At 45.5% G+C, this 16,328-nt stretch overlaps 1 protein-coding gene across 1 annotated transcript in view; it reads right to left on the bottom strand.

Annotated features, from left to right (window-relative positions):
* ZBTB7C (zinc finger and BTB domain containing 7C) overlaps positions 1-14,061 on the bottom strand; it is a 173,344-nt gene extending 159,283 nt beyond the window's left edge. The window contains exon 1 of the mRNA XM_074994354.1: positions 13,951-14,061. The gene's annotated coding sequence lies outside the window, so the exon portion shown is untranslated. The remainder of the gene's footprint in view (positions 1-13,950) is intronic.
* Between the last annotated feature and the right edge of the window lie 2,267 nt (positions 14,062-16,328).

The raw sequence follows: 16,328 nt of genomic DNA, 5'->3' as shown, positions 1-16,328 counted from the left end.
CAGTCCATGTCATGAACTAGCTGGTGCCCTTACAAGGTTTTGGTTGCAGATGATCTTGACTCTACCTTATCTGTACCCAAGCCTTAAACTGAATCATCCATCTCTTCAGCCCATCCCTAATGTTTGTTAGTGAACACAGTGGGATCGCAACATTTGCGAGGGTTTGGTTTTGAAAACCCTCACCAATGCTGAATTTTGAGGATATCATTTCACATACATAATATTATCCCATTTTACCCTGGCTGGGGGAGTGGAATTTGGCAGGCTCCCGGGCAGCTCTAGGCAGCAGTAGAGGCAGGAGGAGCCTGGCAGCGGGGCCGTGGGAAGTCGGTCAGTGGCCAGGCTGTGCCCCTAGCTGTAGGCAGGGTCGGGTGCCCCACTTTATATAGGCTGGGCCGGGACTGGCAGCTGCCACTGTGATATGGGTCATGTCGGCACCACTGCAACTGCCACATATGCTGGAGCGGGACCCCCACCTGGAGTGATGGCCAGCAGGGGGCTTTGGGGGACCCATGATGGAGGGGCCAGATGAGACACCTTCCTCTGCCGGTATCACACAGAGGAATCCAGCATCCATGAATAATTGAATTCGTGAATGTTAAACTCGCAAATGTTGCAACCTTGCTGTACTTGCTCTGCACAGAGCACCTTCTCCTCTCTTCCGCCCAAGGGAAAAATTGATTGGCTTATACTTAACACCACTGCCTCTGCACCTGCTTTTAGAACACAGCAGGATGAGTTAAAGAGCACCTGGATGACCTGCAATGAGGCTGCTTGTCCTGACACTTGCTGCTACGCCTGCATGGTGGTAATCCACTTGAAAGGTATGTGACTGCATCCCGAATTCATGAAAATAAGTGTCTGTGGCTTTACATCGTCCACTGGCACTATCAGGTAGGTCTTGATTCTTCTGTGTTACTCCACTGAAGCCACTAGCTGTCTTCCGCTGGAGGATGTAAGAGGGCAGAGGAAGAGTGTCCTTCCCCTTGTAGAGTTGTTTAGGGAACAGCCACCATCTGGCCCTTCAACACCAGGGGCTGTCCTCAGAGCCACAACCCCCACAGAGATAAGCCCATGGTTGTTGTCAGGACCAGAAGACAGGTGGCTGGGCCTAATAGTTTGTGTAGGGCCACACAGCTGCTGGGATTCAGAACTAGGAGCTGAACTCTGGAATCAAGAGTGAGATACCGGGAATCAGATCGAGTCAGGAAGCCAGAGGCTCAGGTCAGGAGACAGGATCTGGCAGCACTGGGTTAGCTCCCTGTTCCTCCTTCTGCCTTTAATAATGGGAGCAGACCAGTCAGGAGCTCTGGTGTTCAACCAATTCAGGCCCAAGTCTGGTGATGTCTATCTGAGCTGAGCTTCAAGGCACCCCACTGATACCTGGTGACAGTAAGCCAACAGGTAGAAAGCTGGATCATGGTGACCTCTAGGTAGCCTGGAGAGCCATGCCTATGCCCATGAGTCAGGACAGTGCAGACCTAACAAATAAAATAAACAGTAATGTCGGTAACAACACCATTTTGCTGGTGCACAGTGCCACTGGGTTCTCCTGGCATCTCCCACGGCACACATCACCTCTGCACAGGCCTCCAGTCCATTGCAATTCAATGGGCCAGGTTTAATGTAAAGCACCCTAAGAATGTGGCGTCCAGGGTACCTTAGAGAGGGCTGCTACTGTCCTCCTGGATCACTGGCTCAAGCTGAGATGTTCCCATGAATCTCCAGTTGCAAATGGGAGGAGGCAGGTGTGAGGGCATAGTCAGTGGACCGCCTGACGTTCTGGGCTTGTAGAGGCTGAGAGCAGGTAAGTTACTAATGCAGACAAGTGAGCTGCGTCGAGAGGGTTTGACAACAGCTATCGGTCTCAATTTGGAAACAGGCAACTTTTGTATCAGATACGTACAGTCTGAAGGCCCGACTCTGGTGGAAGACAAGTTCTTGTGAAGCAAAACAAATAAATAAATCACAACCCCATTGTCAACAGCTTTACCACAGCCAGGCTGGAGAAACACCTGCTCTCCCCTCTGCTAACGCAGGACCGCCCCGATGTTTCTCGAAGAAACTCACAGGCTGGCAGCCACGCATTACACAAGCCCTCGTTCCAAACCAGGCTGTGTTTTGGATCTCACTGAATGAGCCCAATGCCAAGAGCAACTGCTTGGTGCTTAGCGACCATCTAGCTAATATGTTCCCCTGCCCTTCTCCAACAGAGGCTATACACAAAACAAAATATACACCTACTGCAGTGGATGATAGCATCAGGCTAGTGTTTGGTTCACTATGCAACCAACATGGGCACTTAGCTGTTCTCCATGTTACCTAACTTTCATTTAAAAAAAAGCAAAACAAAAACTTCTCTTTCCTCAAACTATTAATTCTTCTCCACCTCTGGCTTTTCCCACTGAACTCTACCTTTTTTGTGTCTACCTTTTAGAGCATAAGGGCTTCATCCAGCAAAGCATAAAGACACATGTAGGGAGGTGAGATGTCCCATTGAAGTCAGTGAGGGATAATTCTACTTAGCAGTTTTATGGAATTCTGAACTCAGTGGGACTGTTCACATACTGCAGAGTGACACCCTTATGAATACAAATATAATGGCTATGCGGGGTCAGACCTGAGGTCCATCTAATCCAGTATCCTGTCCTCTAACAGTGGCCAATGCCAGATGCTCCAGAGGGAGTGAACAAAACAGGTAATCAGTGAATGACCCCTCTCCTGTCATCCATTTCCAGCCTAAATCAAACAGAGGCTAGGGACACCATTCCTACCCATCCTGGCTAATAGCCACCGAGGGACCTAACCTTAATGAGTTTATCTACCTCTTTTTTGAACCCTGTTCAAGTCCTGGTCTTCCAAACATCTTCTGGCAAAAACTGTGCTCTGTGTGAAGAAACTCCTTTTGTGAGTTTTAAACCTGCTGCCCATTAATTTCATTCGGTGACCACTAGTTCTTATATCCTGGGATCAAATAAATCACTTCTCCTTATTTGCTTTTTCCACACCAGCCATGATTTTACAGACTTCTATCATATCCACGCTTAGACTCCTCTTTTCTAAGCTGCAAAGTCCCAGCCTTTTTAATCTCTCTTCATACGGCACCCATTCCAAACCCCTGATCATTTTTGTTATCCTTTTCTGAACCTTTTCCAATACCAATATAGCTTTTTTGAGATGAGGTGACCACATATGTACACAGTATTCAAGATGTAGGCGTACCACGGATTTATATAGAAGCAATAAGATATTCTCTCTCTTTTTAATGATGTTTAACATTCTGTTTGCTTTTTTTGACTGCTGCTGCACGTTGAGTGGATGTTTTTAGAGAACTATCCACAATGACTCCAAGATCTCTTTCTTGAGTAGTTATAGCTAAATTACTTCCAATCATTTTGTATGCATAGTTGGGATTATTTTTCCCAACATCCATTACTTTACATTGACCACCATTAAATTTCATTGCCATTTTGTTGCCCAATCACTTAGTTTTGTGAGAGCTTTCTGAAGCCCTTCCCAGTCTTTGTTCTTAACCGTCTTGAGCAGTTTAGTATCATCTGCAAATTTTGTCATCTCACTGTTTACCCCTTTCTTCATATCATTTACAAATAGGATGAATTGGATTGCTCCCAGTGCAGACCACTGGTGGTCACCGCTCGTTACCACTCTCCATTCTGAAAACTGACCATTTATTCCCACCCTTTGTTTCCTGTCTTTTAATCAATTGTCAGTCCATGAGAGGCCCTTCCCCCTTATCCTATAACAACTTACTTTATTGAAGAGCCTTGAGTGAGGGACCTTGTCAAAGGCTTTCTGGAAATCTAAGCACACTGTGATGGACTGCGCATACACACCATGACTGACATACATAAAATGCAGGGCCATCCCTAGGATTCATGGGGCCCTATGCAATACCTCTACACTGGTGCCCATGCCCGATGGCAGCTGGGGCAGGGGGTGGGAGACACAATTTTTAGAGGTGTGATTTTAAAGTCTTCAGCAACACACTCATGAAATAGTTTTAAAACAAATTTTAGACTAAGGTCCTCTTGACTAACACAGTAAATGCAGCAACGAAGGGTCCTGTGGTACCTTATAGACTAACAGAAAAGTTTTGAGCATGAGCTTTTGTGAGCACAGACTCACTTCATCAGATGCTGGTCATGGAAATCTGCAGGGCCAGGTATAAATAAGCCAGAGCAAGGCTGGGGATAACAAGGTTAGCTCAGTCAGGAAGGGTGAGGCTTACCACCCAGTAAATGCAGAAACTGACAGTATAGACCTGGGGTTGGCAAACACCTGTTAAGTGGCTTCATTGCCACTTCAATGGCTCTTTCACAGGTTCGATGTTCTGCTAATAGGTCTGGCTGGCTTCTTCACTGTTAAATTAACTCGATCCCCTCCAGAGGAAGCAAAACCACAGAACAGAAGAGGAGCGTGGGTGGACATTAAGACTCAGTAGTATCCCAATTTTTTGTGTGCCCTACGCAACTGCATATTCAGCATCTGGCTAAGGACAGCTCTGCAGAGATGGGTCTGCGCTCCCCAACTGGAAGTGCAAATCATGGGACTGCATGTGCTGTTGCAGTAACTGTGCATGGGAGGTAGATACAGAAATGCCTGTGAACCTGCTCCTGGACATCAGTCCTTGGCTCTCTGAAAAAGAAGCTACAAGTTACAGTTACTGGAGATTAAGATTTCATGCATTTCTTTGCTGATTTTTTTTAACCTTGGAACTGGGAGGCTATGATTTTAGCTTCTGCATTATGCCAGTTGGCAGTTTTTCCTTACTTCCTAGCACCCCTCCCAATCTATCCTCCCCACCCAGCACTAACAAGCTAGTGCCACTCCCTAGTGTACAAACAAGGAGTGGTGCAAGGATATAAAGATCAAAAGCCATTACATCGGAAGGAGTGGAGGAGGACTTTTCACCTACTCAGTTCTGCTGGCTTTACCTGACAGGATCCTAAATAGCTAAGACCCCTTTGAAATACCATTCCCAATGCAGAGTGTCTATCCTCTTGTTAAAATGTTACACCTAATTCCCCATGTGAAGCTGGGCAAATTCAGACTAGAAGCATGGTACACATTTTTGAGAGCAAGCATAACCAGTGAAATAATTTACCAAGAGTCATGATAGATTTGCTATCAGTGGCAAGTTTTAAATCAAGACCGGGCTTTTGTGTTCTAAAAGTTCTGCTCTAGAAATTGTTCTGGGGGAAGTTCCATGCCCTGAGTTTGGGAGGAAGTCAGAGCAGATGATCACAATGTTTTCTCCTGGCTTTATAATCTAGAATCTATGAAAGGTTTTATAGTCCCCAAAAATTAAAGGCTTGTCCCACAGGATTCAGCTATAAGAAACAGAAACTTTCTGAAATGGGAAACATTGTAAACAGCTGTCCACGATACCAGTCAATAAGCTTTATTCTGAGCCCACTGGCACTGGTGTAAATCAGATGTCGGTCTATTGAAGTCCATGGAGTAACATACATATAAAATCAATGTAAATGAGAGCCGCCTCATTATCAGTAGCAGTATTTACAATAGCACACAGAAACTCAAATGGGATCAGCGATCTCCTGGTGTCCAAACACAGCAAGTGGCAGTTTCTGCACAAAGATACACAAGGGGTGGGAGAAATAATGTATTATCTTCATCCGTCTTTACACAGAGGAAACTTTGGTACAAAGAGATTAAGTGACTTGCCTAAGGTTACAAAAGAAATCTGTGGCATCACCAAGCACTGAACCTAGCCCTCCTGAAGCCAAGAGAAACCATTCTACCTCCCCTCAAGACCAAACATTGGAAAAATAATTAAATTACATGACATCCCAGGATTTCAATCATAGATCATCTGAAATAAAAATGTCAATAGAACTCTTATCCTACCACAACTAAATCTGGACAATTCATACCTCTTGCTCTGCCTGTTCTTAAATAACACCATACAATAAAACACTCTGCTCAGACTGAAATATAGTCTAAAAACAACTTTACGGCTTCTAATTTTAGCACTAATCTTCCCTTGCTATGGTTGTGTGATTTCTAATTATTTTATCCCCAGCCTTTACTTTGATGAATAGTTGTACCTTTCCCAATACACAGTGACTTGTAAGTGCCTTTAAAAATACGTTGATCATTTCACATTATTAATTTCCAGTTCCTATATAGACATTTGCAGATTATATTCTCTTACAGGGTTCCATTATAGGGGTTTTATATATTATTATACCAATAAAATAAAAAGGAAGGGATGGTTCTGTTTCTAAAGAAATTCCCAAACTGGCCTTGAAAACATTATTTTTTTTCCCTAAAAGTAGTTAAAGGGTGTAAATCCATTATCCAGATACAGATCACTTAATAATTTAATGCCTTTGGCTTGGCATTCTTCCCAGAACATTTTGCCTTTATCTGTCTTTATTTTCAGGTTGTAACAAATTGAGGAATAATCGGCTGTGTTGAAGTCTCAACGACGACTCATGAAGAATTCTGAGAAGCAGAGCTGGAGGTCCAGTTCATGTGGCCGTCTCTCACAACACTTGCTCTGTGGGGTGCGAGGCTAAGAGAAGGCTGCCTTGTTCCTTCTATGCAGTTTCCACTCACTGGGAGATTTTTTTAATGTCTTGTCACATCGCACAGCTCATTAAAAGCCCGGAAGGTACATGAATCAATGTGTGGTTAGCCTCTGGCTCTGCTGACGCTGTGCAATATGTAATCACTTTTGCTTTCAGAAATAAGTTAAGAGGCGGGTGTGGCCCGTTCTTGCACCAGTGCAGGGGGGAAGGGTACAAGTCGACTCTTTCCCATTGCACTCTCTCTTAGGCACTTTCTACAATTCAGTCCTAGTTCTGGTATCCCAATATGAAGGTATATCTATACTTACCAGAAACCTGACTCCTTCCAGGGTTCGATTTAGCGTGCCGAGTGGGGATGCACTAAATCACACCACCATGGCTCTACAGTTGGCCCGGGTACTCCTCATTATCACGAGGAGTAAGGCCAGTTGATAAGAGAGTTTCTCCCATCGACGTCCTGCTGTGCAGATGGCCAGAAAAAAAAATCGATCTGAGATACACCAACTCCAGGTATGTATTTGTCATAGCTAGAATTGCATATTTTAGATCTAATATAGAATTGCATATTTTTGGTCTAATGTAGACCTGGCTTGAGGCTAGCATTAAAAAGGGAGGGGTCATGGCCAGCTCTAGCGAGGAATGCACACGGTACTTGCTTATGAGGTGTAGCAGTAAACAGTAGGTATTGTGCCTGCTAGCAGCCCCATGGGGGATGTACACCTCCACCTCTTCCCCACAATGCAGAGTTCTGACCATAAGGCCCAAATGAGTTCTCATTTAACTGGAGGCATCGCCCGTTGTTTCTGATGGGCTGGAAACACAGGACCACATCCTCACCTCACAAATGGAGCTGTAGCTAGTGTATGCCAGGGGATACAGCCCGCAGCTAAGACACGTATCAGAGAGGTAGCCATGTAAGTCTGTATCCACAAAAACAAAGGGAAGTCGTATGGCACCTTCTAAACTAACATATTTTTGAGCATAAGCTTTTGTGGGCACAGACCTCTTTCATCAGATGCAGCGGGTCTTTGCCCACGAAAGCTTATGCTCAAAAATATCTGTTAGCTAAGACACGCTGGCAGTGTCTACACTAGCCCCAAACTTCGAAATGGCCACGCAAATGGCCATTTCGAAGTTTACTAATGAAGCGCTGAAATGCATATGCAGCGCTTCATTAGCATGCGGGCGGCTGCGGCACTTCGAAATTGATGCGGCTCGCCGCCGCGCGGCTCATCCCAACAGGGCTCCTTTTCCAAAGGAACCCGCCTACTTCGAAGTCCCCTTATTCCCATGTGCTGATGGGAATAAGGGGACTTCGAAGTAGGTGGGGTCCTTTCGAAAATGAGCCCCGTCGGGACGAGATGCGCAGCAGCGAGGTGCATCAATTTCAAAGTGCCACGGCTGCCCACATGCTAATGAAGCGCTGAATATACATTTCAGCGCTTCATTAGTAAACTTCAAAATGGACATTTGCGTGGCCATTTCGAAGTTTGGGGCTAGGGTAGACGTAGCCGCTGAGTCATAAGAACCCACTTCCAGCCAAAAGCTCTGATTCTGACTGCTTTTGAATGGCTGTAAATATTCTGGAGTTAAGGCTGTGTAAAGGAGATAAGAACTGAATCGAACGGAGTTACATACAATCTACCTCAATATGGAGTTGATATTCTTAACCCTCCATCCTGCATATATGGGGCCTGGTTCTGGTCTCACTGAGGACTACTAAAGTTGTGCCTTTGGAACTAAATTGGTTGAGAAACTGATTTAGTTAAACTGGTGTAAACCTTTTGTGTGGCCACTTATTTTGAATTAGGAATGCCCTATAGCTGAATTTGCTGCTCAAATGTTGTGCAACCCACTCCTTGCAGGAGGCTTTACCTGCGTAGCTGAAAGCATGCAGATCAACACTCCGCATGTACACAGCAGGGAGGAGCTCTTCTGTGGTTTAGTCCCACTGTGAGGAGGATTATTTTACAACAACTTAATAAAGCAGGCAATTGGAAAACCACCATCTGACCTCCGACATCTTTGTGTCAATTACATTCAAAGCTTTGAAAGCAGCCATTAAGAACACAGAGCGAATGAATTTAGCTGCTTGTTTAATTCAAGAAAATCCCAAGCCTGAAAGGGGATGTGAAAGAATAGCTAATTGCAAAGCTGATGTTTAATGCAGACTCGCACCCTTTCTTTTGCCTCGACCCCTCCTCTTTCCCTGCTCTGCCCTTTTCAACGTGCATTCATCTCTTTTCTCTTCACACAGGAAACTGTAGCAAGGCTCCTGTTTGGGAAGCTTCATCCCCTCTCCCCACTATGATTTACGAGGGAGTGACCTGTAATTTCTTTTTTTAAAAAACAACACAGCACACAGCATCTGTAATGAAGGCTGTGAAAACAGAACACAGCCCAGTCAAAACCCTCAACCCTTGATCTGGAAATGTCACTATATACTGTTGTGCCAGAATGAGAATAGGACCTGTCTTGCAGTACTGATGGATGCCAATTCAGAACTGTGAAGCCAAATCCTCATCCTTACGGTTACCATATTTCACCTTTCAAAAAACAGAACATTCCTAGAGGGAGTGTATCTGTACCAGTACCTACCAACTCATGTTGTATTAACATACTCTATAGACTATAACACAATAATGCAACATGAGTTGGTAGATTCCTTGACTTAAACCCGTGTACTCTGAGCCTCCTCCACTTCATTCTGTCTTGGGACTAAATTTCTAGCAGACTCCAGGAATATCACAGCTGTTGTCCTTCAATCTCAGTAGACCTTCTCCACATCATCTGAGGTCTTCCTCTTTTGCGTTTTCCTTGCGGGTTCCATTGGAGAGCTTGATGGACTATGCTGGATGATGGTTTTCTGAGAGTTTGGCCTAGCCATCCCCACTTTCTACTCTTGATTTGAACGTCAAGTGGTTCTTGTCCTGCACTGTTCCAAAGCTTCTCATTTGTGACAAGGTCTTGCCATTTGATGTGAAGGATGTATGTGAGGCATCTGTTTATGAATGTCTCTAGCTTGCGATTTGAAGACTTTTTTAATATGCCAGGTCTCACGTCCTTACAAGAACACACTTTTCACATTTGTGTTGAACACCTGCAGCTTTGTCTTCAAAGGTATTATTTGTGAACTCCATATGGGATCAAGAGTCTTGAATGCAGCTGTTGCTTCCTCTATCCTGGCACTGATATCCTTATCTGTTCTTCCCTCTGTGCCCATAATACTCCCGAAATAGGTGAACTGCTCCACATCTTCCAGAACATCCCATCCCAGAGTGATGTGGTAGTGTTGTTGAACTGGTTGAGCCTCATTGTCTTTGTCTTTCCCTTGTTAATGCTCAGTCCAGTCATTGAGGTGGTTTTGTCTAGTGTTGTGACCTTTTCTTCGATGCTTTCATGTTGGTGTGAAAGGAGGGCAACATCTTCAGCAAAATCAATGTCCTCTAGCAGTTTGAAAAGCGTCCACTGAATCCCTCATTGATGGCCATCTGCTGTCCTGTTCATAATCCAATCCATTGTGATCAAGAACAGTAAAGGTGACAATAGGCACTCTTGCCGCATTCCTGGGAGTACGCTGAAAGATTTGTCAAGACACCATTGCGAACAACTTGGCATGTTCATACACTGAACAGAGCAGGTTAATAATTTTGGAAGAGTTGCCTCGGTGTTGCAGCAGCTTCCACAAAGTGTCTCCATCAAAGCTCTAAAAGGCTCTTTCGAAGTCTATGAAGGTTATGTACAGCAGGGAATTCCACTCAAGTGAGTGTTCTATGAGAGTTGTTATGTGGTCAGTCCAAGATATCTTGCTTTGGAATTCAGTCTGTTCTTCCATGAGCTGTCTATCAATTTCTGTCTTCCTTCTCTCCAAGAGAATCCTATTGAATACTTTTCCTAGACTAGACAATAACGTGATGCCCCTCCAGTTCTTGCATTCCTTCAGGTTGCCTTCCTTTAGAAGCTTTGTAAGGTAGCCACGTTTCCAGTCTTGTGGGATATCCTCAGTGTCCCACATTTTCTTTAATAGGTTATAATTATGTTGACGGATGTCTCACTACCCGCTTTGATTGCTTCTGGGGGGATGCTGTCTGGACCAGGTGCTTTTCCACTTTTCAGATAGGCAATGGCTTTTCTGATTTCTTCTTTTATAGGTCTGTTGGTATTGCTCTTCATTTGCAGCAGTATATTTGCAGGTGGTAACTCCGGAGGTTCCACGTGGGCAGGGCGGTTCAGTAGCTCTTCAAAGTGTTCCTTCCAGCTACTGAACTGCTCACTTGGGTTTGTTAGCACCTCCCACTCCTTATCCTATGCTGGCTGATCTATTGTACATGGTGGCCCAGTTAGCTTCCATGTGATGTCATACAGCTCTTTCAGGATTCTCCATCCTGCAGCTTGTTCCACTTGTTATGCAAGGTTTTCCACAAAGTTCTTATTGTCCCATTTTACGGCCTTTCTAACTTCTCTGTTGGCTTCTGAATACAGTCTCTGAGCTTCCACCTTGGCTGCTCTTGTTTTGCTGTTGTTAACCACTGCTTTTCTGTTCTTTCATTCCTTCACATTTCTCAGAGTTTCTGCTGTGATTCATTCTTTGTGACATCTTGTCTTTTTTGCCAATGTTTTATCGCAGGTCTCTTTCAAGGCTGTTTTGCTGTGTTCCCCGGTAGCCTCTTTCAGGATGAAGTTTGTCAGAAGTGCTTATTTGTTGGACAGCTCCACTTGGAAACTAGCTCTTGTCTCTACATCTTTCAGTTGCTCCATGTTGAATCTCAGTCCCAGCGTGGTCACTTTTGTGGTGTACCTCATAAGCTTGAACTTGAGTTTTATCATGACCAGATGGTGGTCTGAATCTACACCTTCTCCTTTTCTAGCACAGATGTCCTGCATCTACTTTCTGAAAGAACTGCTGATACAGATGTGATCAATCTGGTTTTCTGACTGGTGGTCCGGTGAAACCCAAATGACTTTATGGATTCTTTTGTGTGGGAAAAGCACTACCGCCTATCACCAATCTGCTGAAGGAATAAAAGTCACGGAAGTGTTCTCCAATTTAATTCATGTTGCCTAAGCCTTCTTTTCCCATGGTCTGTTTTCTGCCTGTATTCATGCTTCCTATTTTCACACTGAAGTGGCCCATCAAAATCAAGATATCTTTCTTTGCTTTCTGGTACACACCACTTCGTAGTTTCTCAAAGAAGTCTGTTTTACATTCCACAGCTGCCTTGTCGGTTGCTGCATAACATTGCACAATCAGTACCTTCTGCTCTTTAGTGCAGAATCTGGCTGTAAGGATGCATCATGATATTGCTTTCCACCCCATTAAGCATCAGACACCTCTCTTGAGATCACCAAGCCCATGCCTTCTGTCTGTGGTGCACCTTCTTCTTGAAGTTTTGGCAGATATTGACACATTCCCTCCTAGGGGTGATCTCTTTTTTATATGCTAACACCACCCATCCTCACCATCAATTTCATTCCACTGTAACACTCCTTATCTCCTAAAATAAGTGCTGATCCTGACAGGTGCTAAACAGTGGCAATTTCTACAGCAGTCAATGGGAAGTTGTTTTAGTTAACCCTCCTCTTATGAAAAAAATCCTACATAATATAATAGATGTGATACCCTTCTCTTGGCTTTTTAAATTAATCATCATGTGAAATTTAATGGAGACATATATACCCACTAAACAATTCTATTGGATGTTTGAAACCTAAAATCCCTATAGAAAAAAATCCATTCTCTCAATTTCGATTAAGTTTCAAAGCAATTTCTATAACGCCCTGTTGACACCATTCATATTAAATTCAATAGACTTTTCCATAAAAGATCAGAACTTTTCAGAATGAGACCGTTAGAGTTAGATCCAGTTTACAGTGGATTTTTTAAATTGGGATCATTGAGGTGGAAGGCAGAATATGACCCCTCAAGAGGAAAGAACTCTGGGCCACCAGTGAACCACACCTGGCAGGTGTGTGGGTTACACAAATTCTGTCCACACACACAGTGTATGCAGCCCACCTGATAATCCTCCTGGGGGAATTGTGTGCCACTGTGCATGCAGAGAATTCAGAAGCCATGGAGATTGTTTTTCCAGAAGATAATATATATTCTCTAACAGAAAGGTGTTGCAGTTCCTCCTTTCACCCATCTGGGACCACTGTGGCACCAAAGCAGAAAGCAGCCAGTCCCTGGCAGGAGTAGCCCCATCTGCAGATAGGGAAGAGAAAGAGGCTGTCTTCTCACAACAGCCTTCCCACAAGGCCAGTTGCATGGAGGGATGGACATCATTCAGTACATGGGGTTGCTGGCAGTCACAGAATGGAGTTCAAAAGAGCTAGTGGAGGGACAGACTAGAGCAGGGGCTGAATGTAAGTGGGGATGGGGTGCAGGGACACATGGGGGGACAGAGGTGGCTGAGTAGGGGTGCAGGGACACATGGGGACAGAGGCAGATGTGCCTGACTGAATGAGAGAGGCTTGGGGGCCACCAAGGTCTGCAGGGGGAGAGGCTTCCATACCATCCCTCCCTGCTTCCTCCCCCAAATACTTGTTCTATCCTTCTTCATCTACACTCTACCACTTTCCAAGTTCACACACACACTCCCTCCTGGGAATTTCTTCCCTCTGCTTCAGCTTCTGCATTTCCCCTGGCTCCCACAAGTCTCTGTACTGCTTCTGAGGGCTGTGGGAAATACAGTTCTGTATTGTAGTTTAAGTGAATTATTACTCTGAGTTCTGTGTTAATAAACCTGGTACGGAGCCTGTCAAAAAAATTTTCCCGAATCTTTTTTTGTTGCCTGAATTGTAGTCGAAACCGGCACAAATACGTTACGCCATTCTGACAAATGAAACATGCAGAATTTTACAGAATTCCAAGATACAGTGTGCACAATTTTTAGTTTTTGGATACAGAATTCCCCAAGGAGTAATCAGGTATTTGTGGAGTTGCAAGGGGTACAAAGCAGGGCAGAACTGACCCCTCTATGTTCTGGTGTCCAGCTATGCACCTGAAAGATTTTTAAGAAGAAATCAGGTAAGTGTTCCATACCAGTGTTCCCTGTAAGCTGAGAGCCCAGGTGAGATTCTGGTGCCGCCCAGCTGATTAGCAGAACTCCCACAGCCACCCACAGCAGGCAGCATGTGTTTCTGCTGGTGGTGCACCCCTGCACATGCCTTAGAGCAGGGGTTAGCAAACATTTTACATCAGGCCCCATTTTTTGCAACCCCGCCCACAATCTGCGGGAGGACCACAGGAAAGGATGCAGGGGAGGCACTCAGGAAGAGGGGTGATGGGTCCACTGGGGGTGTTCTGAAGGGGGAGGTGTTCGGGGAGGACCCCAGGAGGGCACCAAGGAGGGACTGTGGGAAGGTACCTTACCAAGCTGGGAACTCGCCAGCTGTCCCCGCCGCTTGACTCAGGGTCTCTGTGTGTTGTGATTGGCCCAGTGGTGGCAGAGGCACTCCCTTGGCAACAGCAGCAACGGAGGCTGCGCAGGAGAAAGCAGATGGCTGGTGAGGCAGCAGAAGCCGTAGGGGGGCAGGGAGAGGATTGCACTGTGCCCCCCTTACAAAATGTTGTGCCCCCCACTTTGAGCACCCCCCACTTTGAGCACCCCTGCTTTTGTGCCCATAACAAAATTTATTACGCCCATGGGTGGGAAAATTCGAGGGAACGCTGTTCAACACCTTTAGTTGAGGCCAGATTTTCCAGACACTCTGCTCCCATTTAAGCACCCAAATACAGGCTCCACCCCAGTACCAGGAGGAAGGTGGTACACTTGGGAGTGCCATACCACCAAGCTACTTTTAGCCGGTACAGAGCATCAGAATAAAACAGGAAGCGCAGCTGCCCCCTCTCAGGCTTTCTGGCACAGCTGTACACCCCCTGCCTTTCTGTAGAGCCCCTGTGTCTATGTGACAGGTGGCGGGGAGGCTGAAGGCAGGCTTGGAAGTTCTGCTCCTGTCCCCACCAGAAGGGGCTTCTCCTCCCAGCAGGGAAAGGAACAGAACTGCCAGTCCCAGCCCTCAGCTGCAGCAGCTCCATAGAAGGGCAGGCGGAACAGCTAGGAACTCCTCTCGGTTCTTTCCCTGCCCCGTACACATGTGCAGCAGCTCTGGGCAGGGGGTGGAGGTTCTGCTCCTTATCTTGCTGTCTGCCATACTGTCCTGAGCACTCCCTCCCCACAAGTGATGGGGGAAGGGAAAGAGGATGGAGATCCTGGGCTGGGGGTGGGCGGTCTCATGTTAAGGGGGTCACATATAGAGATCCTGTAGCCCTCTCCATCCCTTATAGGTGAAACGTTTTGTTTACTTGCCCCATGGCTCAGCCCCCCTCCAACAAAAAGACTCCTTTTAAGGATCTAGACGCATTCTGGTGCCTAAATGAGATCCACTTTATTTTGAAAATCCAGCCCAATTGTGGGTACTGAGCTGTTCTGAAAATGCTGACTCCCGCGGGGTTGTTCTCCAGAGATAACTGACACACAGCCTTTGATCGTTTCTGATGGTGTGAAGTGTTTCTCTCTTTTTCTTAAAAATATTTTTTACAGCTCTCTCTAAAGTTAAGTTCAGGAGAGCTCTTTGCCAAACAGGATGCTTGGAAACACTGCCAGGGCGGTGATCAAGAAATTCCCACTCTGGAAGAGAAGGATTTAATTTTATTCTTTTGGATGGTGTTAAGGACGTCACTTGGAACATTAAACATGAAATCACTCGTCTACGGTGTGACAACACTGAGAAAAAGGAATCTATTTAGCCAAGAAAGTTCCATTCATGGGCGGCATCTGTTTTTAATGACAGCCTAAGCCTGCCCACTTTCCAGGCAGATTAGCGGGCAGGAGGCTCTGTTATACTGAAGAGCACAATGAGTGAACTCAGATTAGAATCAGGACCCAGCCCTTTGACCTAAACACTAGAAGCAGAAGTGCCAGTGCCATGGGGCAACCATCTCAGAGTCCTGCTACAATGAATTCTGGAGCTGTTCCCCTCCAGGTCAATAGGTCTAAAACAACTCAAGTCAGTAGTAACTGAAGTATTGATTTTCCATAGTAGTAGTTGTACTATATGGACGCAAATAGAATAGCTCCACAGGTTTTAAAGCTAGAATGGGCAACCATGATCATTTCATCTGATTTCCTGCACAACACAGCATAGAATGTCACCCAATAATTGATGCAGTAAACTAGACTTGAGGGCACTAGACTAAGGGCTGAGGACATGATCCTGAGAGATGCTCAGTGTCTTTGAAGTGGGATTCAGGACAACGTATTTCTATTGATGCTAGTATCTCTGGAAGAGGTCAACAGTTTGCAGGATTAACCTTCAAAACTTTCACAGAGGAATTTAGTGGTCTCAGTCCAGTCCCTAATGGAGCCCTCCTCACCCCTTCCAAATACATGACCATGAAAAACATGTCATGGACCATGAAATCTGGTTTCCCCCCATGAAATCTGGTGTTTCGTGTGATTTTAGACTCCCCTATACATATTTCATGAAGACCAACATTTTTCAAATTGGCAGTCCTGACCCAAAAGGTTGTTGCAGGGAACTCGTAATATTGCCACCCTTACTTCTGGACTGCCTTCAGAGCCAGGCAGATGGAAAGCAGCGGCTGCTGACCAGGCACTCTGCTGTGCAGGCAGCAGTGCAGAAGGGTGGCAGTACCATATCATGCCATCTTTTCTTCTGTGCTGTTGCTGCCAGTAGCTCTGACTTCGGAATTGGGTTCCCAGCCAGCAGCAGCAGCTGCTCTCTAGC

This window comes from Carettochelys insculpta, chromosome 5, assembly GCF_033958435.1.
Source record: "Carettochelys insculpta isolate YL-2023 chromosome 5, ASM3395843v1, whole genome shotgun sequence".
NCBI lineage: Eukaryota > Metazoa > Chordata > Testudines > Carettochelyidae > Carettochelys > Carettochelys insculpta.
The sequence above is the reverse complement of the archived record's forward strand: the minus strand, read 5'-3'. Positions and strand labels throughout refer to the sequence as shown.